The 23283-nt window shown below is 41.5% G+C and overlaps 1 protein-coding gene across 2 annotated transcripts in view; it reads right to left on the minus strand.

The window, feature by feature from the left end:
- The window catches only part of IL1RAP (interleukin 1 receptor accessory protein), a 162151-nt gene extending 139043 nt beyond the window's left edge, over nucleotides 1-23108 (minus strand). For both annotated transcript variants that reach the window (XM_069557732.1, XM_069557741.1), the window contains exon 1: nucleotides 22847-23108. The gene's annotated coding sequence lies outside the window, so the exon portion shown is untranslated. The remainder of the gene's footprint in view (nucleotides 1-22846) is intronic.
- Nucleotides 23109-23283: the final 175 nt, after the last annotated feature.

Genomic DNA, 23283 nt, shown 5'->3' on the forward strand with positions numbered 1-23283 from the left:
CCCAGATAAGAATACTGGAGTGGGTTGCCATTTCCTTCTCCGGGGATCTTCCCAACCCAGGGATCAAGCCCACGTCTCCTGCATCTCCTTCATTGGCAGGTAGATTCTTTACCACTGAGCCACCTGGGAAGCCTGCATAAATGGATAGATAAGTAATAAGGCAGGGACTATATATTATTAAACACATAATCTAGATGGTGGTTATATGAGTATTTACTGTAATATTTTCAACTGTCCTGTATGCTTTTAAATTTTCATAATACTACAATGTTGAGGATGAAATTATCTACAATTCCATTAGTGAAGTGAAATGAAGTCACTCAGTTGAGTCTGACTCTTTGTGACTCATGGACTGTAGCCTACCAGGCTCCTCTGTCCATGGGATTTTCCATGCAAAAGTACTGGAGTGGGTTGCCATTTCCTTCTCCAGGGGATCTTCCTGACCCAGGGATCAAACTCAGGTCTCCTGCATTGTAGGCAGATGCTTTTACTGTCTGAGCCACCAGGGAAGTCCTTATTCGGTTCAGTTCAGTTCTGTCACTCAGTCGTATCCAACTCTTTAAGACTCCATGAACCGCAGCACGCCAGGCCTCCCTGTCCATCACCAACTCCCGGAGTCCACCCAAACCCGTGCCCACTGAGTCAGTGATGCCATCCAACCATCTCATCCTCTGTTGTCCCCTTCTCCTCCTGCCCTCAATCTTTCCCAGCATCAGAGTCTTTTCAAATGAGTCAGCTCTTTGCATCAGGTGGCCAAAGTATTGGAGTTTCAGCTTCAACATCAGTCCTTCCAATGAACACCCAGGACGGATCTCCTTTAGGATGGACTGGTTGGATCTCCTTGCAGTCCAAGGGACTCTCAAGAGTCTTCTCCAACACCACAGTTCAAAAGCATCAATTCTTCTGTGCTCAGCTTTCTTTATAGTCCAACTCTCACATCCATACATGACCACTGGAAAAACCATAGCCTTGACTAGATGGACCTTTGTTGGCAAAGTAATGTCTCTGCTTTTTAATATGCTGTCTAGGTAGGTCATAACTTTCATTATAACCTTTTAAAAAATTATGTTGGATAGGAAGAAAAACATTATGTCCCCTTCTCTTTTCTTTTCAGCCTTAATTAAATCCACTGCCAACATATTCATTTGTAACTCTTAGATTCAGGTTTTTCCATTTTTTCATACATAACTATTTTCTTTTTTTATAGAAATAAAATCTTGTGGGTCCACAAATTTCTTTTTTATTTCACAATATATCATTCCTTTTTTCCACACCAGTTTATAAAATTATACTTTATTCCTTTTAATAGCTAAATACAATTCTATTAACCAGTTATATACCATGGGTTATTTAACCATTTTCCTATTGATGACATTTTGATTACTTTTTAAAAATTTGCTCTTCTCATACCATACTTAGGCTTATGGTGATTTTAGTATTAATTAAAAAAAAAAAAAAGTCCATAAGATCCCTAGCATCTACTCAGAAGATCACAGTAAAAATCTTAAATTATTCCACTGGCTAAGAAACATAACCTCTAAAAGAGGAGGAAAGTAAAACACACAGGATCAAAGGCATATAGTTATACCTCAACAGTTGGTAACTCAGTTACTACACAGTGTCAGCCACCAAGTAAACACTCCAGAGCCAGTAATGGTGCTCTAGACAGCAACCCAAAACAGTTCTGCATCAACCAAAAAAAATCAGTCAATTTGCTTATAGTACATTCCTCTTATCTTCACTCTAACAACTTGGTTATCTGAGTCTTTAGGCCAGAGTACAGAAGAGTAGTAAATTTGGATGGAAGGCAAATCTTTTTATAAGTAGGCATGTTAATAGCAGTGGGAAACTTGAAGCACTAAAACCAAAGGAGGAATTCCCTGGCCGTCCTGGTTAAGACTCCGACCTTTCACTACTGAGGGAGTGCATGTTCAATCCCTGGCTAGGGAACTGAAATCCTGCAAGCCAGAAGGTGCAGCCAAAATAAATACAGGTTTCCTTCAAAATGTGACCGTTAAATTGTCAAAAGATTATAAAAAAATGCAAACAAGAGAACTAAAAAGCAAAAAGAAATATAAAAAACAGTGTTGTAAAAGTCTGAGGCCACATAGTGTTAGAGCCTTAAATATTTCAGTAGGTGCTGGGGACATCATTATGCATGGTAAAAAATAACTGATGCTCAAATGATGGCTTTGACTTATTAATTAGAAGTGTAATTTCTCAGGATACTCATTATAAGACAGCTAGCTATGTCGTATGGAATACACTTTAGAAAAACATACTATTAATATTAAAAGTTATAAGATCATTAATCCTAGAAGACCTGTGGAAGACCTTGGGACAACCACCTCATGTGACAGGCAGAAAAACAAAAATTCAAAGATAACATGACTGATCCAAGGTCAGCTTGTTGTTAAATAATCAGATCTATAACCCAGAATGTGTGTGTGTTCGGTTGCTAAGTTGTGTTCAACTCTTTGCAACCCCATGGACTGCAGCAAGGCAGGCTTCCCTGTCCTTCACTATCTCCCAGAGTTTGCTCAAACCCACTCCAGTATTCGTGTCTGGAGAATCCCCATGGACAAAGGAGCCTGGTAGGCTACTGTCCATGGGGTCTCAAAGAGTTGGATATGACTGAGTGACTAAGCACACTCTCACACATGTCCACTGAGTCAGGGATGCTGTCTAACCATCTCATCCTCTGCCACTCCCTTCTCCATTTACCTTCAATCTTTCCCAACATCAGAGTCTTTTCCAAAGAGTCACTCTTTGCATCAGGTGACCAAAGTAATCCAGGATAAATTAAATCTTATCCCATGTTTGTGGCTATTTCATGATTAAAAAATTGGTAATTAGGATTTGAAAACTTAACTTTTCATAATGTTCCACATCCTAGAAAAAATTGAGTGTTTTCAGAGAGCTGAGGTTCTACCTTAAGAAACACTATAATCAGAATTGTCAAGGTGAATGGCCCTCATAAGGAATCAAAGATGAGTTATAAGGCGTAGTTTTCCAAGGAAAAGAGACTTCTAAACCTAAGAGAAAGAAAGGTGTTATATGTCGGCCAGAAGAGAGTTGTATAAAGGGAACTTAGGTACAAGATGTTTATCATGGGAGAAATAAGTCATACACATAAATCAAATCTCCTTGTCAGCATGTTCTTCCAGTCACCAAACTATTGTTTGGAAGAAATCAACTTTGAGAATTTGGCCTGATTCTTTTTCTAAAGACTCATCATTGCTAAATAAACTGAATAGGCAATGCATTTGAAAGGGCATTGCCCAAGAAGGCAATAGTTCAGGTCTCCCTGTAACTCTGGATAAGGGCCTTGGGGTTATTTACATGTAAAGCAAATGACTTAAACTTGATGATTTCTAAGCTTTCCTGTGGCTATGATTCATATTTCTAGTCAGGTCTTAGCAAAGGGGAAATCAGAATATCCTGTATTATCCAATACTTGTACAGATGAAGTTTCATGTATTTGCAGTAAATGCTTGTTGCAACAAAGAGTTCCTCTATTTCAAATAGACAGATTTTCCTAAGCCTTGCTGCTGCTGCTGCTGCTGCTGCTAAGTCACTTCAGTCGTGTCCGACTCTGTGTGACCCCATAGACGGCAGCCCACCAAGCTCCCCCGTCCCTGGGATTCTCCAAGCAAGAACACTGGAGTGGGCTGACATTTCCTTCCATGCCTTACCTTATTCTTAATTGTTTCTTTTTTTAATTACCCCCCTCCTTATCTATCTTCTTATCAAGGTGACCTCTAGAAAGTTAGAAAGGGCCTTGGAAGTCAAATAATTTTATTTGGGATACTATTCAGGAAACAGAAGCCCAGAAAGGAGAGGTGACCTTCCTGGGGTCAATAGTTCACTTGTGAAATGTGAAAAAAAATCAAAATGCTTTTGATTCACAGTTCAAGCTTTTCTCTGTTGAAGCCATGCTGCCTTCCAACTCTGAAAAACTACTAAGAAACATAACCATCCCATAAAATAATATCCCATTTATATCCCAGCAAAGTGTCATTTCTAGTCAAGCAGTTGTCCTATGTCAAAGGACGACAGCTACTTGGGCCCAGGAGCCATGAGCCTGCTGCCAGGGGAACTGAAGTTGTGTTTTTGGCCCACAACTTTGTAAAGATGTATTGTATATGTATGAATCTTGGCCAAGCTACCCTCAGGCAGTGTTGGAACAGATCCCAAGATACTCTTGGAGCTATGATGTTTTCAACGTGTTTATTTCCTAAGAACAGTGGGGTTGGCCTGACCAGACAGCTGTGAGTTCCTGAAGCCTCCTTTTAAGGGATATGACTTCATAGTTTGAGATACCCAATCAGAATAGATTTCAGCAAAGCATACTTGAAAACAGTGTTATTCTCTAAGCTGTGTCCGACTCTTTGTGACCCAATGGACTGTAGCTTGCCAGGCTCCTCTGTCCATGGAATTCTCCAGGCAAGAACACTGGAGTGGGTAGCCATGCCCTTCTCCAGGGGATCCTCCTGACCTAGGAATTGAACTTGGGTTTCCTGCATTGCAGGTGTATTCTTTACCATCTGAGCCACCAGGGAAGCTCAAAGCATACTTAGCTACATAGCATTTCTTTGAGGAAAAAAAAAAGCTGAACTGGTTTGGACATTGGTAAACTCTTTTTAAGTCCTGAGGGGAAAAGATCATCTCATTTAATTGAAAAGCATTGTCCATTTTTAGGGACACGCAGTACCCATCTGAATGACCCACTGTCAGTTTTGGTAACTCTCTTCCTATTCTTTCAAATTTAATCTGTTAATCAACTCCTGGACACTTTCTATCATTCTAACACTCCTTCTTTCAAGAACGGAGATACTATCTCAATTCTGATATTAAATCAATTATCAATTCTGAACAGCACAACTTTCAGATTAGTAGTAAGCCAATTAAAAAAATTAAAATAAAAGAAAATGGGGGTGGGTACAGGAACCTTGCACTCCTGTCATCCTGAGCTGCAAGCGGCTATCCTTTGAAATGGCAAGAAGAAAAGGCTCTCAAAGACGCTTTCTCACATGCTGCCAACTGCAGAGGGATTCTTTTGCAGGGGAAGCTTGTCTGATCTGATTCAGACTTGTTTCAAGGTGTGTCTCAGTTCTTCCAAGAGGTCTGCCCTAGGCAAGACTGCATTCATTAGTAATTGAAAAGCAAAAATCCAGAGCTGGCTGCCAGGGGGAGATTTTTCTACACGGAAGTGCACCTCCCACGTGTTCTGGTCACAGACACGACCGGGCTGGTAAGAGGGCCCCACGGATCCGTGCCAGGCACAGACACAAGCTTCCATTCTGACACGAAGTGCTGCCAAGCGGGAGGAAACCACATCCTTCCTCATCCTGAGTCCCCTTCTTAAATCGAGTAGTTGTTCAGACGGGGGAAACACAGTGGGGAGGGAGGGGGCGATATCACTAGATGGTGTTCATTATAACAAGGACAAACCTTTATTCCCAAGATAAAGTTTCTAAGTGAATTCAAGACAGAATCTCAAAGCCGGAAAGGCCCTCAAAAGTCATTTCAATTCAAACTTCTTTTTCCGATATTCAATTCTCCCTGTAATATCCTTGCCAAGTGGATGTGGGGGTGGGGGGGTGACGGTTAAATATCTCTAGGGATGGTGAAATCATTACCAGTTCACTTTTCATGTGACCTGAATGGTACACGCATCTCGTTATGTCAAGCAAGACTCTGATCCCCTGCAATTTCTGCCTACCTGTCCTGGTTGAGGTCTCTGGAGCCATGTCAGGAACATGACTCTCTCTTCCACAGAAACCTTTGGACATTTAACCCAGTAGTTCCAGTATCTGAAGGCATCATTTTCAAGTCTCCACAGAGCTCCCAAAGGTGGGGGACTAGGGCTTTTGGAAAGTTCTTATTCCTCTACTCACCTCTCCAAACCTCAAAGTGAGAAAAGCATACTGAGGAAATGAAAATGCCATTAAAACAGGAAGAAGTGGCATCAACTCATTAAGGCACCTTCTATGCTACCTGGACTTGAAAAGAAATTGAAAAAGGAGAATGGAAAGCAATAAGAGGCCAGAAATGACCAATGAACTAGCTCACCCAAGCTGGATATCTAGGAAATTGTCAGACTGATCAGTGTTGCAATTAAACATCATTTACAAGATGCTCATGTGTGCGTAAGCAATGTGATGAGGTCCCAGGATAGAGGGGACACTGCATCACAGTGGGACAAAGCATCTGGCTTCAGCATGGGCTTTGGAATCCCAGAGACCAGGCCTCCAATCCCCAATGGCTGTGTAAGATTCTTAGCCAGGCTGAGTCTCCTTATTTGTGGGCGGGGTGAGTGAGACAACTCATGGCATTAGAGGTATGAGGATCACGTGAGATAATTTTATAAGGCACCCAACACACAGTAAGCATTCCAATTCCTTAGCTATAATTATTTTTTCTCATTACTAGGAGTCTAGCTTTCAATTCTCCTAAATGTTCCCCTACATACTGTAGCAAATTCAGGAAGCAGAAAACCCACCTGTTGGGTAGAAAGAAATGAGGGCAATGCTCAGGTGGGAGAACCAAAGTAGGAGAAGCCGTATATTAGAGCAGAAAGTACACTGGACTAGAACTTGGAAGGCCAGGTATAGACAGGTTTGACCGACTCTAAACCAGGGATATCCTTTTCCAGCCTATTTGCAAAGTCAGAGGTTTAGTTTCTCTGACTCTACAGTTCAGTTTCCTCAGAGAACTCCCGCAAGTATTCCTTGAAGCTTGATTTCTATACACCTCCTCCTGCTCCCTTGTGCCATGCATTAATAACAGCAGCAACCCTAGATGACCTGAGGTATAGGACCTGAAGTTGTCATCCTAACTTGCTATGCCATAGGGACCCCTCAAGGAGAACAAACCACGGCAGAGGTGCACTGAATGGAGGTTATAGCTTTTGTAGGCACTTGCTGTTCTCTGTTGAAATCTCAGTCATACAGTACTGAGTGTAAGTGTGTGTTTTAAATGTCAAGGTAAGTGACTGAGTTCTGCTGTGTTTTGACAAGTAAAAAGCCAGGAGATATGATTGTTAAACACGCAGGAATATGTGCTTGGAACCACTGTTAGGGAAGATTTATGGAATGGCCTAGTGCAGATTGTGTGCACCTCCTCAGGATGCTAAGGTACCTGCTCAGATATATTTTTGTAAAGGAGGCTTTCCTCTTTGCCCTATGTTTGGTGTTCTGTGCTTTGAGGGGAAGACAGTAAAAATCCTGCAGGAGGGTGAGGTGTCAGACAGCTGGAACGGTAACACCTGGGTTACAAGGAGCCTGCTTTCCAGATGGAGACAGACCTTGAAGGCAATGAAGTGCAAAACCTATGGACAGATTTAGAACAGAAACGGAGTCAAACCAGAGATGTGTCCCAAGAAGATTAGCAGGCAGTGGTGCACAGAGTGAAATGAAAGGATGAGCGACAGAAAGGTGTCCATTGAATCTATGGAACTGCAGTGAGTGTTCTTGAATCATCAAGGGCTAAGAGGTCACTTGATGGTCATCGCCACCTCTGAGCTTCGGTTTTCTCACTTATACTAATTCAGACCAAATTGACCTTGCAGAGTTGTTGTCAAATCAAATGAGATAATGGACATGTAAGTGGTTTGCAAATTGTTAGGCACTGGACCGACATATGGGAACACTCCTATCACCACTCAGTAAAACCGAAAAGCATTATTTTACTGAGTGAAAATAAATAAATCATAGCATCTTCCTCTCAAAATGATACTGATGCGGTTGCATAAGCTCATTTCATTTCCAACTACATACACACGTTCTCTTGTTCTTCACACACCACAGCAGAAGCATTAGGGAGTTTTAAAGGACAGTTATCTTGTATGCCACAAGGACATTATAGTTGACAATATTAGCCATAGATCAAACCGGCTTGGCTTGCAATGTACACAAAGACTTTTTATTCTCAGGATGGTCCTGAGCAACCTCTTATGATGACTCTGAGTCACCTCCTTCGGTGAGAACAGAAGAGAGCTCTGGAAATGTAAATTTTCTTGCTTGGATTATTATAATAGAATGATCACCCATTGCCCCACCTATTCCCTTTCTAAGGTCCAATGCTTTGACACTAATTGCCAGACCAATCTAAAACACAGGTCTGATTATTTCCCTCTCTTACTCAAGAATATTCAGTGCTTCCCCCTGCCTCATAGGATTAAACACAAATTCCTCAACTGAGTATGTAAAGTCCTCAAAACATAGCCTCTACTCACCTGTTTTAAGTCCAATCTCCAGGGACCCCAATGGGCATATACCCACCTCCTGGTCAAACTGGGCTCCGACCAGTAAGGCACCCGATTCCCTCCTCTGCTTTATGTTTTCATCATGTTTCCTTTATCTGTAGTATCATTTGTGGTTTTTAATTTCATAAGATTAGTTCAACTGGAATTAAGTTTTCCAAAATCATCCTCTCTGTATGGTTGTGAGTTCAGTTCAGTTCAGTTCAGTCGCTCAGTCGTGTCCGACTCTTTGCAGCCAAAAGGAAATGTGCGTGGGATTTTCAGGGGAGAAATAAAGCAGCAGAAGTTGCTTTGGGAGGATCTGTCTAGGTACCTGGGTACTACTGCGTCCAACGCACGTTACTGCTGATCTGGTGGCTCACCTCCTATCACCTCCTAGGTGGGCGCTGCAGATAGGTCCACTGCTCCCTCAGCTCCTGCCAGATCCCTCCTTCAATTTCTTCCGCCCAAGGCCAGGTATTTATGAAGCTCCGTGGAGAAGAGTATCAGGTCCGTTTGCAGGACACTCACAGGATATAGTTAGATACGCAGCAAGATAGTTAAGGGGTGAGGTGCAGTTTTTCCCACAGGCTCCAGGTGGCTTTTTTCCATTTCACAGCATTTCTTCCTGACTGCCTGCCTATCACAGGCAGAGGCAACGGATTTCTTTGCTGGTTCCTTCTCAGCATTCCTAGTGATCCCCCAACCATCTTCTTTGGGGCCTTTATTTGCCCTGCTTCTCCCACCATTGTGAGGCTAATCCTTATGACAAATCCACAGTCCATACCATTCATCCATATCATTTCTGCTTCCCTGGTCAGTCCCTAATGCATACGTCATTCATCATTCCTCCTCACCAATCTCTCTGTGTCCAAAACCTGCCTGTCCATCACTTCAAGATTCACTTCAAATACCACTTCTCATAAACCCCTTCCTGAGTGACACAGCTGCTTCTTCCTTCAAAACATCAAAATATTTTGCCACATATATTTTAAAAGTTACATTATAGACTCTTAGGCTAAACTATTATACAAGTTATATTATCAATACAACCTCTGGTGCATCTTTCTTTCATAATGATCTATAAATTCTTCTTCTTCTGGAGTTGTGCTTATGTAGTTGCAATTGAATCTCCAAATTTCATCAGGGTTTTAACTACAGAAGGATCTCAAAAACTGCTTGGTATTCAAAGGAGTAAATGAATTCTCCATACCACCAATCCCTTTTTAATAACATGGGCAAGAAGAACTAATTCTACTGGGTATGGCATTCTCTCACTTATATGGAGATTATTTCTAAGCTACCTTACCTTGCCATTCTTTTCCCTTAAAGAAGAGCCTCTCCAGTCTGAATCCAACACTATTTATTCTTATCTTATACACGGTTCTAGTAAAACTCATTAGTTGGCTCCTTAACCTATAGAAAAGCAGGAAGAGCTAACTGTACAGAGCATAGCGAGAAAACTGGTAGAGTAAAACATGTTAAAAGCAAGAAATAATAGCAGACAATGAAAGAGAAAATGTATGAAAATCAGATTACACAAATTTCAAGGATACCAGTTTGAGGCCATTTAGTATACAGGTAAATGATCTCACCTCAATAAATTCTAAAGGAATTACAGTCCATCCAATAAACTGTCCTGAATCACCAATATTAAGTGTTACATATTTTAGAATAATCTTCTTTTGAAATTACTTTTAAAAAAATATAAAAGCTATTGAGATTTCATCATTTAAAAATCCCATAGTGGCAGCCATTCTCAGAAAAAAAAAAGGACTTTTTGTTTTGATTTTGCCATGCATTTATTCAACAAATATGTAATGAGTATCAACCATGATTCAGGTGCTCTTCTCTAGTGTTTGTGTACCTTTGCTCCAAGGAAATCATCAGATTTGGGAGAAGTGGGACCATAAAAAATCACACCCTTTAAAATATCTCATAAAGAAAGCAGAAAAGGAAGTCATTATAAATCAGAACCACATTGGTTTCCTACCAAGAAGCAAGTAAAGGCAGCCAACAAAATAGGACGGAGTTCATTGTTGCCAGCTTCTTCCAGGGAGAAATAAACTGTCAACTGGAATGAAGCTTCTCGCCTTCCCTCACAACCGTTGCCTCATTTCTCTGCCAAACACCTCTTCACTGCAGGGAAGGTCCCAGGAGACTCTAAAGGTGTTACAACCCTGCTCAGTTAGCCTTGGAAGAAAAATGTGGCAAAAAAACATTAGTAAGAAATATTTGTTTTTTATCATCACAGCTCCCAATACACACAAGGAGGCAACTGTGGCACTTTAAAATTTTTTTCCGGTAGTTCACAATTAAAATTTAAAACTCACATGCGTTTGAGAAAGGATTGAACGAGATCATAGAAATAAAGCACTCAGCACAGCTCCTGGCACACAAGAAGCATTGGATCAATATTAGTGATAATGATTACCAAGAGGTCCTAAAAGCCTGGCAAGTTGTATAAATTAGCCTCATTAAGTGTTATCTGGGGCAAAAATTTGAGTCTTTGGCTGTTTTTCCTTAGTCACCCAGAATGCTCTGGGGCCATCACTGGAAGATAAAATAATTTTACATCAAGCCAGGTTTGGCTGGAGATGGGCAGGATTAGAAATGCTGCCTGAGGGGATGCTTGGAGGATAGAATCAAGGGAGATCTACAGAACCTTTACTCCATCTTGTTCCCCATGACTGGCCCTTCTACCTACTGACGTGTCCTGCTGAGGGCAAGGTACCAGAATGGGTCCTGGAAGAAAATTATACACTGATTATATGATTGGATTTGGGGCTTTGATTTTTAAAGGACGTTAATAAAACTAGTGTAACTGAAAAACTAAATGGTATGTGTAAGTATGTTTGGAGAGGTTGTTTTAGTTCAAAAAATAATAAAAGAAGCTTAAGTGAACTAAGTACTAATTATGTTGCAGATACTCTGCTAAGCACTTTATAAAAGTATTTAATTCTAAAAAAGTTCTACATCCTTATGCCAACAGGGTTAGAGGTGTGAAGTAATTTTACCATATCTCAGAGAGATTAAGTACATTACCCTGCCCAGTTTTTGCAGTCTAAAACTCACATGTTTATTACTCTATGCTAATAAAATAATACAGTTTAAAAGGTCACACATTTGTTCACTGATTCAATACATTTATTGAACTATTCCTTCATAGGAAGCACCGTGAAATGGAACACACAGAGATAAATAAACTATTGCGGGTCACTTCTTACAATCAAGGGCAAGCAATATGGAACAATGGTTAAGCTTGCCCAAGCTCAAACTTGACTCTACAGTTGACTAACTCTGTAACCTTGGCCTGTTTTCTCTTCTGTAAAATGGTGATTATAATAGCACCTACCTCTTAAACTTACTCTGAGGCTTTGATAAGTTAATACTTGTAAAGTTTACATTATCAGAAGGCATGTATGAGCCTACCTATGCACAGCAGTAAAGACTTCATGGAGAAGTTCTACTTTTTGAGAGAAGAGTTAGGTGCCATTTAGACTTTTAGACTAGCAAGAAGAAATTGAGCTCAGGTAGAATTAAACTTTCCTTTTACATGCTCACCCTTTAGGAGAGCAGATTTCAGAAAATGGTACCTAAAATCTTATAAAGAAAGAGCTCCAGGTCCAATGTCTTGGGGGATTGATTACATAAAACACCTACACAAGAACTGTAAAATTTCCAGCTGAATTGAATTGAGCAACAGTGCATACATATCCATTGATTACTTGGTGTATTTGGAAAAAATAATGATACTGTTTGAGAAAAAGAAAAGGAAACTGGTTTTGCCTATTTAACTTGCTTCTTTTGTTGTTTTGCTGGACATTACAATGGGAAAGAAAGACTATGAATGACTCATCAATGAAACTAAATTGTATCCTCATTTGTTCTAGGAACCTACATGAGATCAGAACAATTTGTTTCTTCACCTTAGAAATAAATTCTTCCATTTTCCTTCACTCTCTGTTTGAGGTTTTAAATATGTCAAACCTGGTCATCATTCTACCTTAGCCCTTTCAGTAACTTCCTGCTGCACTTGGCATACAATCCAAACCCCTTACCTCAGCTTCGAAGGCCACTCTGATCTAGTCCCTGCTTATCTTAGGACCTCATTCCCCAGGCCTTCTTTCCCTCTCACCAGACCTCTGCCACTTCAACCATGACCAGAATGATCCTGGCTCCTTCTCAGTCTTTTTTCTAGCTCAAACACTACTTTCTCAGAGATGTTACCCCTGACTAAGGGGTAGAAACTTAAAACTGCCCCTCCCCAAAAGCCTCCAACATTGTTGTTGTTGTCATTATTTTCATTTCAGTCCCTCTTCCCCCTTATTTCTTATCCTGAAATTATTTGTATTTTTTCTGTTTACTTATTTGTCATCTGTTTATGTGTATACATATATAAACACACATATATACATATACGTATATATATTTCCTTTGGTATCTTTCTCAAACTATTCATAGTAATGCTAACATCAAGGAATCACCTCAATCACATCTGCTTTCCAAGGCAATTTTGGATAATTTATAAATGTATGTATATACACACATATATATGCACATATTTTGCACACATATAAATTTAATTTCAATATTCTAAATATATAGTCAGTATCCTAATATACATGTACACATACATAGGCATCTATGTATAAGTGTATGTATATATAATGAACTGGTTATTTCATTATTTTATATTCGTTTTGTTGTTGTTTAGTCACTCAGTCATAGCCGACTCTTTACGACCACATGGACTGTTATCTGCTAGACTTCTCTGTCCAAGGGGCTTTTCAGGCAAGAATACTGGAGTAGGTTGCCATTTCCTTCTCCAAGTGTCCTTGGAGATTGAACCTGAGTTTGTAATTCATTTACTTATCCGTTTCCATCCATTTCTTTTTACTCTTTGTGGATAAATAATACTAACATCTTTACATTTATTCATTCATCATTTACTCATGATGCTATTTGCCTCATTTAGGCAGATGCTATTTGCTAGGTACCCAGGATACAGCAGTGAGAAAAATAAAGGTCCCTCCCCTTATGGATTTTACTCCAGTGGAAGTAAACTAATCACTAAACAATAGACAATATATTAAATAGCATGTGGAAGCCAACAAGGTGATAACTATTATGGACTAAAGAAAAAGTTGAGCAGGGTAAGTAAGGAATGCCAGGAGTGTGGACAGGAAGCAGGATGAAGGGCAATTTTATAATGATATAAAAGCAGTCAATGAACTTCCCTAATGGTCTAGTGGCTAGGACTCCCAATACATGGGGCCTGGGTTCAATCCCTGATCAGGGAACTAGATCCCACACAACACAACTATGAGTTCGAGTGCTGCAACTAAGGCCCAGAGCAGCCAAATAAATAAATAAGATAAATATTTTAAAAATAAAAAATAAAACAGTCAAAATTTCCTTCACTGACCATATACTGAGCAAAGGCTTCAAGGAGATGAAGGAGCTAGCCATGTAGTTATCTGGGACCCTGAGTCAGAGAGGAAACAGAATGGAAATCATAGGAGGCCTTGCAAGGTATCTTAAAGACTGGCTTATACACTGAGGAAAATAAAGGGTGGTTACTTATGCTGGTCTGTCTTATGGGTACTTTTTAGATATCAACTTATTTAGTTTTCATAACAACCCAATGAGTAATCTACTTTGTTTATCTCATTTTACATGGAGAAGTTATATAACTTGCCCTGTATTACACAGATGGAGCTAGAATTTGAACCTATGTAAAATGACTGTGGACTCTTAGAATACACTGCTTCTCAGTATAGAAAATTTTAATCTAGCAATCCCCAGACTTCAGTACAGAGGCCCTAGGTACCTGCTACTTTAACAAACTATCCAGATGATTCCCATGTAGATGGTCCACGCTCCACAATTTATCACTGGGTTAATTCCTCAACCATCTGAAAACTTTCTAAATGTTTTAAAGTAAATTATCATATTTATTTCCTGGCGTTTACCAGGCATTTATCTCCAGTGATGGCCAAACTGGGAAAGATTTTCTCAGACCAGCTGAAGTGCCTACTTGGTATATTCCCACTTTTTATCTGGTTTTATTTATCCGTTGTTGTTGTTTTTGTTGTTCAGTTGCTCAGTTGTGTCCAACTCTTTGTGACCCCATGGATTGCAGTACGCCAGGCTTTCCTGTCCTTCACTGTCTCCCGGAGTTTGCTCAAACTCATGTCCGTTGAGTCAGTAATGCCATCCAACCATCTCGTCCTCTGTTGTCCCCTTCTCCTCCTACCTTCAATCTTCCCCAACATCAGGGTCTTTTCCAATAAGTGAGCTCTTCGCATCACGTGGCCAAAGTATTGGAGCTTCAGCTTCAGCATGGTTTTATCTGAGTTTCATCAAAGGGGAGAGGCTGGGACTTCCCTTGTGATCCATTGATTAAGACTTCACTTTCCAACCCAGGGTGTGCAGCTTTGATCCCTGGTATGGGAGCTAAAAATCTCACATGTCTCCCGGCCAAAAAATCAAAACACAAAACAGAAACAATATTGCAGCAAATTCAATACAGACTTTTAAAAAAGATGGGGGAAAGGTTTTGGAGTAACAGTAGTGCTGAGTTAAGAGGGAGGAGTAGATAAAGAAGGCCTTTTAGGAGCCAGATATTAAGAGCCATGGACTTAATATATTTAATCTTACTTTAACCTCTATAAGTAAATATATATATATTTACGTGTAGATATAAATATAGACGTCTGTCTAACCAGGAGATGGCTAGAACGGACTTTTTTACCACTTCACAGATGACAAAACTAAGTCTGGGCAGGCTAAACAATCAGTATTTAGGATTCAAATTCAACTCTGACTTCAAAGCCAGGCAGCTTTTCTTTCTCACTTTATCCATTCAGAGCCCAATCCTATCATTGTCTTATACTGAAATTGGAAAATGGAAGTATAATCTTCCAGAAAAGTGCTCTCTAGTATGTATTACACTCACAAGTGTCCATCATTTCTATAAGCTGAATGAAATCCTATATCTATTTCAGTGACAGCCAAGGTTCTTCAATGGGCACTAAGTTAGCTCAAAAGAAGAAAGCAGAAAATATGCACTCATAATATAACAATCCAAATTCAAGCTACATATTTTATTCCTTTATTTCTTCATAGAAGATTATGGTGGTTAATAGGGACTTCCCTGTGGTTCAGATGGTAAAGAATCTGCCTGCAATGCAGGAGACCAGGGTTTGATCCCTAGGTGGGGAAGATCCTCTGTAGAAGGGAATGGCTACCCACTCCAGTATTTTTGTCTGGAAAATCCCATGGACGGAGGAGTCTGGCAGGCTAGTTCATGGGGTCACCAAGAGTCAGACACAACTGAGTAACTAACACATACTACTATGGTGACCAATGGTGCTACAGAGCTTCCTTTAGGAAGAGCTTCCTTCCTTTATGTATATTATATATATATATAAATATATATAATCTCTTTTCGTTTACCAAACAATAAATGTCAATATGCCTAATCCAAGTGTCTATTTACTCCTCCCACCCCAAAACCTGGATCCAGAAGGGGAAAACAGTTGCAGGTTGTGAGAATGTGGCAAAGCCGCATCCATAAGGACACAGAAGGTGTCTTTAGGATCTGCCTCCTAGTCCTGTGCTCACTTGTGATTCTCATTGAGGTCAAGAAGGCTGCCAGGTATCTGGATTTTATGACATTCCTCATGCCATGACATATGTGTGGATGCCTCCATGGGACTAAGAGTACGGTTCTACTCTTAGCTTCCCATGGTGCCTCTAAGTCAACAACTCTACAGGCACAGACTCATAGCACACCATGCCTTGGAGAGCACCTCATCCAACTTCCTCATTCTAGAGGTGAGAAAATGGACTCTCAGAGAAGGAAAAGCCACTGACCAGTACCAGGGTTGGTGGACTGAATGATCAAGGGGGAAAAAACACAACCTTGGAGTTAGAAAGCTAGGGTCCAAGTCCCAGCTCCACTATTCACTGGCTGTGTGACCTCCGCAAATATTCAGCCTCTCAAACTCAGGATGTTAAATAATGCTGAAAACATTTACTTTGGTTACATCAGATTATTGTAAGAAAGAAAAAAAAATTTGTCTGCATTGTATAGAATAACAAGCATTTTGAGGGCCAAAAACTGTTAATTTCAACCTAGGCCTTCTAGTTTCTAATACAGTATAAATTTGGGCATACATGTGAATATCATTGCAGTTGTTAATTCTAATAAAGGTTAAAATTCCTACATATCATGATCTTAACAAATGTTTTGGCATCTGACTAACAGCAACCAAAAGCTAGATGAAATGTGTTTATTATCCCTTTCACAGATGATAAGAATAAAGTAGAGACAGACCACATAAGCTGTTCAAGGTCAAACCCAGGGAAGATGGTCTGATGGTAAAGCCCACAATCTTACACAACCATAATTTTAGGTCACCATAGCATCTGACCATAACTGGCTTAAAGAAGGGACTGTGTTATCTATGAAAAGAACATTTTCAGCTATCAGAGTTTATAAAATGACTGGTTCTCTTTTCTGTTGCTTTTAGCATTGATTGGGAAAAGAAGAAGCCTGTGTAATCATAAGGGCTTATATGCTGGACAGGAAAAAACCGCAGGCATCTCCTACATATAAACTAGTCAAAAAAGGTCATCCAATTATATCAAGTAAGAGCTGGACTTTTTCACTACTCTTGGAAATCAAGATCAAAGTTCACTGCAGCTGCCCACTTCCCTGGAAACTTCCTACTTTCTCGCAGGTAATTCATTTATGTCACCTGACACTGGCCTTGCTGTCAATATATGTAAGCATGAACTTCAGTGTCATCGTTCACTGTGTTTGCAGCAAAATGCCCTGTATTATTGGGATAAAAATGTCTTTTTCCATGATTTAGCCAGTGATATTCAACCTTATTAAAATTTGTGACTCCTCATCCTTTGTGTGATTTTGTGACTACAAAATTAAAAAATAATAATAATAAAGTTACTTTATTAGTTTGTAGAGACAGGCTTTGCAATAATGAATGATATGATAAAGTATGGGCTTCCCTGGTGTGGCTCAGCAGTAAAGAATCTGCCTGCAATGCAGGAGACGGAGGAGACGCAGGTTCAATCCCTGGGTTGGGCAGAACCCCTGGAGGAGGAAATGGCAACCCACTCCAGTTTTCTTGCCTGGGAAATGCCATGGACAGAGGACCCTGGCAGGCTACAGTCCATGGGATCTCAAAGAGTCAGACATGACTGAGTGACTGAACACATGTGATAAAGTATGAGAAACTAGAAAGCCCATGCTACAGTACATGACATAGCATGAACCCATCATTCCTTAAACTCTGCACATTTTGAGTGCAGGACCCCGCACTAGGAATGGGCAGGGTAACATGCCCTCAGTTGTTTAGGTAGTCATCAGGGACTTGTACAAGAATACTAAGGGACAAATTACTGGCCAACAGTAACAAAAAGAAATTTTTTAAAAAACATAATTATCATAGAGACAGAAAGAATGTTATAAGCATTTTAAAGGATCTCCAAAACTTGGAAAAATCAAGAAAAATTTGAGTAGCAGGTTTGGAAAGAAAAGTAGGAGAAAGGAGATAGTAGTTTAAGGTGGTGTGGTGTGAGCATACAGGAGGAGACATTGATAAATCTAGCTATGTGAGTCCTCAGGTCTTATGGTATAGTGTCTAATAAACACTGGAGAGTTGACCGAAGAGCTGTGTGCTCAGGCACACAGGTTCTAATCCTCACTAATTGGATAACTGTGGGCAATTCTCTAAGTTTCTCAGAGCCTCAGTTCTTTCATCTGTAAAAGCCAGACAATAATATAGACCTGAGAGTTATTTTATGCTTAAATGAAATGACAGAAGTACATGCACTGATGAATGCTGATTTCCTCTGCCCTCCTCTGTTTAACCAGAAAATAGGTTTCTTGGCATAAAACAATCAGGGCATTTTCTCTTCATTTCCCTTTCAATCTTTAGCCTTGAATTTTACAAAGAGATGTGGTGATAGAATTTCAGAGTTGAAAGGAATCTTAGAGAAAAATAACAATGTATTGCAGCAGACGAGCCTTAAAGATTCACTAGACCAGCTCTTTCACACTTTAGGCCCAAAGGTAATGCAGCTTCCCCCAGCACAGGCAAGATAATGCCAGGATCAGAAGATAGAATGGGGAGGGGTGGGTCATGGGTCTCAATTCAGGTCCTCAGTTCTAGTTCAGAGGCTGCAGAATTTCAGGTCTTTCCTAGCTCTAAAGTGAAAGGCAAAGATGCATCTCAGCAGTGGTGCCTGCTTTGTGCTACATGACACAAAGCTATGTAACCTCTCTGAGTCTCAGTTGCCTCAAAAGTACACAGGATGACTATAAGGATTGAATGGTATGATGCTGCTAAACCACTTAGTACAAGCCATATGCTGCTGCTGCTAAGTCATTTCAGTCGTGTCCTACTCTGTGCAACCCCACAGATGGCAGCCCACCAGGCTACCCTGTCCCTGGGATTCTCCAGGCAAGAACACTGGAGTGGGTTGCCACTTCCTTCTCCAGTGCATGAAAGTGAAAAGAGAAAGTGAAGTCGCCCAGTCGTATCCGACCCTCATGGGGATCACTAAAAACAGATCACTGAATGATTTAATCAAAAATCATTTTGATTTTCACAACTGAACAGATTAATAAATTAAAAGAACTGATGGCAGAAGAAGGAATTAATGTATAGTAAATACCTCTCATGAATGAGGTGCTGAGCATAATATCTCACCTCAGGAACCTTCCAGACGCTAAGATTCCACACTGCCACAGCTGCTAGGGCTAGTCAGAACATGGTCAGACCAGAAGGAGGTCCCCTAACAACCTTGCCAATGTAAGCCATGAATGCTCACTTTCAATAGAAACAGAGGAAATGAGTAGCTAACCTGATTTAATCCCCCCAAATACCAGATACTAAATGTTCTGCAACCTTCCTGTTCTTTGGGGTTTCTATTTCTCCCACAGAACAATTTCCAAAATGGGTAGAGAGCACAGTAGGTGGCTCTCTTTAATATTTCACAGGCAAGGCAATAGTGACTCACCAGATCCTACATCTGTGTCACCAGCAAAAGCCTGACAAAGTTGAGCAACAAATGAAACTGTGTGTATGTCAGAGATAACCTTTACCTTTTTTTCTGCTTCTTCCTCTGATTTTCTCCAGCTCCTTTCTGCTTTTCTAACCATGCCAGGTAAGATGACGCTGACCGCCTACCTTTTGGCAAAAGCAAACATATGCCTCCAGATGCCAAAAACAAGAAGCACAGTGTTTCTCCCCTAAATGTATTTGCCAGCCGGTCCGCTTGCTGTAAAGCAAAGAAACCTGAAGGCCTGTGGGGGTCTCAACAGATAAATGGCCCCACTGTCTGGGCCAGAAACAGATCTGTTCGTTTTCCTACATAAGCCTGCAGCCATCAGTTTCCACCGGGAAGACTGAAACCCCAGACCAGTGATCAGCATCGCCAGCCGGCAGTGGTCTTTCCTATAAATGCTGCCTCTGCACACTGTTCACTATATCCCACCCTTTCCATCCTTGGAATTGGACAAAAGAAGAGAAAAATGCAGTGGTCACTCATGGCATTTGTTCCTCAGTCTTCTTAAGACGACTGAGTGTTAGCACGAGGATGGCAGAAAGAAGAAACCACCCAGAACAGGAAGAAAGCTGTGACATAACTCTGCACTTTATGTCCTCATGGTACTCTTCTGCCTAGGAACTGAAGGTGTACTGCATCAAACACATGTGAACAGACAGGCTGCCCTAGAGATTCATCACTCTGAAACTTCTTCTCCCGACAGCTGCCCCACCAGCCTCTACAGAGCATAGTTCTCTCAGAAAAGAACTGTCCTCTTCAGGACAAAATGGATACCCTGAAGTCACCAAATAAGTAAGGTCACCCTAACAACTGAAGTAAATGGCTAATGATGTCATTGGAGAGATGACAGGAAGTGACGGGAAAGGCCTTCCACTAGAAGTCAGAAGATGTGAACTGTATTTCTAAGACTGAAATTTACTAACCACCTGACCCTTGACAACTTCTCCTTTCTCTGACTCTCATTCAATTTTCTTCTCAATAAACTGAGATCAGCTAAGAAGAGATATCATTTAATGAGCACCTACTCACTACACTCATTTTACATTATTTGACTTAATTTACTCTTTATATGAATCCTTGGGGTAAGCATTTTTTCCACTTTAAACAGTGAGATGAACTGCTTAGTATTACCCAGCTACATATGAATTAGAGACCGAATTTGAATTTGATCGGAAAACCGGCCATTTTCATACTTTATCATATCATCATATTATCCTTCCACTATTACTACACCCATTATGTCCTTCTCTCAAGGCTATTGTAAGTAGCAATGAAGATAATACATATGGAATGCACTAGAAATTGTAAAGGCATATATATATATATATATGTAACAAACAGTCTAGATAAGGAGAAAAGGTATTACTGAATAACCTTTCTTTGAAATACCAGAACTAAAAGGAGTCAGCTTTCAATCTCCCATCCCCTTGTTCTGACCTTATTTTGAACATTTTCCTTTTCCCTACAAGTCCCCGGTCTCTCAGGCACGCGTTCAGATGTATCCTGGCCAGCTCATCACAATGCATGCACACGGAACAGGCTGACAGAAGCAAGCATTCCCATCCTCTGCAAATTCCTGGTGTGGGAGCTACCTAAGCGGTACCACCAAACTCTGTCCTTTCCTCCAGGTGTATCACACCCCCACCCTGCACACTTCAGTACTACAGCCATATGCAATGGACCGTGAAGCAGGCAGCCAACTAAATACTGGATGCTCAGTTCAGGGACTTATAGCACAGCCAGGAGATAATAGTATATAACTGTATGAAGTCAATCAGAATAAAATCAACCATTCCAGATGGGGGTATATAAGGGACACTACTTCATTTTAAAATACCAATAATGCCAATAATAAAGGATAACTAGAGAGGGTGGGCATATGTGGATGTTTGTGTTTACATTAGATGTTTGTGTCCAGAGGGACTGAATTTAGGAGCACCACTGTATAATCCAAAAGAAATGCATGTAAATCTTCTTGTTTTCCTATACTAGCTGAAAAGTATAGTCTGACCTGAGACCGCAGGAATAAAAGGCTTAGAATAGTCTGCAACATAGATGAAACTTGTAACTTCTCCTCTTGTCTGTCTACCTCTCATCAAATTCAAGACCCTCTTTGCCAATAAAGGCAGCCTCAGATCAAAGTTTCACAGAACTGAGGTTTGACCTAAAAACTAGCAGGGAATCAGCATCACTGAGAAACATTTTCTATTCCAAGTCAAGCATCTACGATCAAAGTCACATGTAGAGGGCATTCAGAAAACACTATAAAAGAGCTGTTCAAACTCCAAAGAAGGAAACACCACAACATCCAGATTAAAAAAAAAAAAAAAAAAAGTCACTCTGTCTGAAAAATCAGCTCTAAAAAACCCACTGTCTCCAAGGTTAACATGTAACAATATTTACAATCGCTACCATCAATGTCAAATTGACCGGGTGCCAAGTCAGGCACTGTGATAACCATGCTGTCTGAATTACCCCGTTTCATCCTCCCAAGTGACCTAAGGACTCTTTGTGACCACTAAAATCTCCATTTTATGGCTGGACCAAAAACACAGGCACACACAAAACAAAAACAAAACTGAGTATCAAAAAGACTGGATTGCCCAAGTTCACACAGTTAAAACGTGGCAGAGCTGGAGAGAAAGCCAGGTAAATACTCCTCCTCAGCTGGTAGCTAACCTGAGATCTCCGGAGCAGAGCAGTGTTTCAGGATTTCACAACGAGGGGGTGGAGGCAAGACAGGCTGGGGACTGACTCTTAAAGGAAACGGCAGAAGTTTGCTTTTATGTTTGTGATTTTTCTGTGCAACTCAGCTGCCTCCCTCCTGCCCAGGACTTAGCAGTGAGAGTGGCTATGGTTCTGTGCGGTCAGCTAATCCTATATGAGAAGCATCGTATTTCCCACAGTACCACTGGCCCCGCTTCCCCTATGGCTGAAGAGACCAGGATACCAAACGGGGTGACTGGTGCTGGGATATCCCTCGCCTCTCCACTGACCCCACCAGGAGTCTGACAGACCCCCCTCGGCGGGGCATGTTTCTGAGAAAACAGGTCGGGAAAGAGGGAGAGAAGCTGTAAGCAGCCTTTACCCAGGCTGTCACAGGTCCAAGCTGGAAGAGACGTGATACCCAGTGGCAACGCTGGGATACACTGCCCCCATCTATCCTCATGGTTCACAGCAGCACTCCGGAGAAATCAAGGCGGGGGTATACTAGGGTAGATCCCTCAGAGCTGGGAGAAGGGTGCAGCGACGCGCAGCCCTCCCGTAACTGCGTTACTTAAATGTTTACAAAGCAAGGATGGGACTCGGGACAGTGGGTTCGAGTCCCGACCACAGCACTAACTAGCTGTGCGACCTCTCCCAGCCGCTGCCGCGCTCTATGCCTCAGTTTGCCCTTTTGTAAAACAGGATTGAAGGAGAAGATCTGTCAGAATCCGTCTACCCTGAGATTCGGTAGGTCGGTGATCCCACAAGCCCTCCTCACCGCACCAGACTCACCTTTCTTGGGAGGAAGAGCGGACGTGGTGAAGGCGGCGGGAATGAGTGCAGGATCGCCCAGCACCGAATCTTTCGGTGCGCTTGGCCAAAGCCCAGCCCCGGAGACCCCGATCCGGCCAGTCTTCCCGCAATGAGCCTCTTACTTTCCGCCGCACTTTCTTTTTTCCCCCTTTGGGGCTCCTCCCCTGCCGCTGCGCGATTGGCCGCCGCCGCGCGGCTCCGGCTCCACCCGCCGCCTCGGCTCGCTAGCCACCCGCGCTCTGGGCTTCCAAGAGCTGAGGCCGCGGGGCGGCACCGAGGGCAGCCCCGCCCGCGGCGAGGAGGAGCGGCGCCGGGCCCGCGGCCCGCCAACCCGCGGCTGCGCTAGGCCCTTCGGCGCCCCGCCACCTCCTGGGCAGACTGGAGCGCGCAGAGGAGAGCGTGGGTCCCGCAGCTTG

The sequence above is a fragment of the Ovis canadensis genome, chromosome 1 (genome assembly GCF_042477335.2).
Source record: "Ovis canadensis isolate MfBH-ARS-UI-01 breed Bighorn chromosome 1, ARS-UI_OviCan_v2, whole genome shotgun sequence".
NCBI classification, from domain to species: Eukaryota; Metazoa; Chordata; class Mammalia; order Artiodactyla; family Bovidae; genus Ovis; species Ovis canadensis.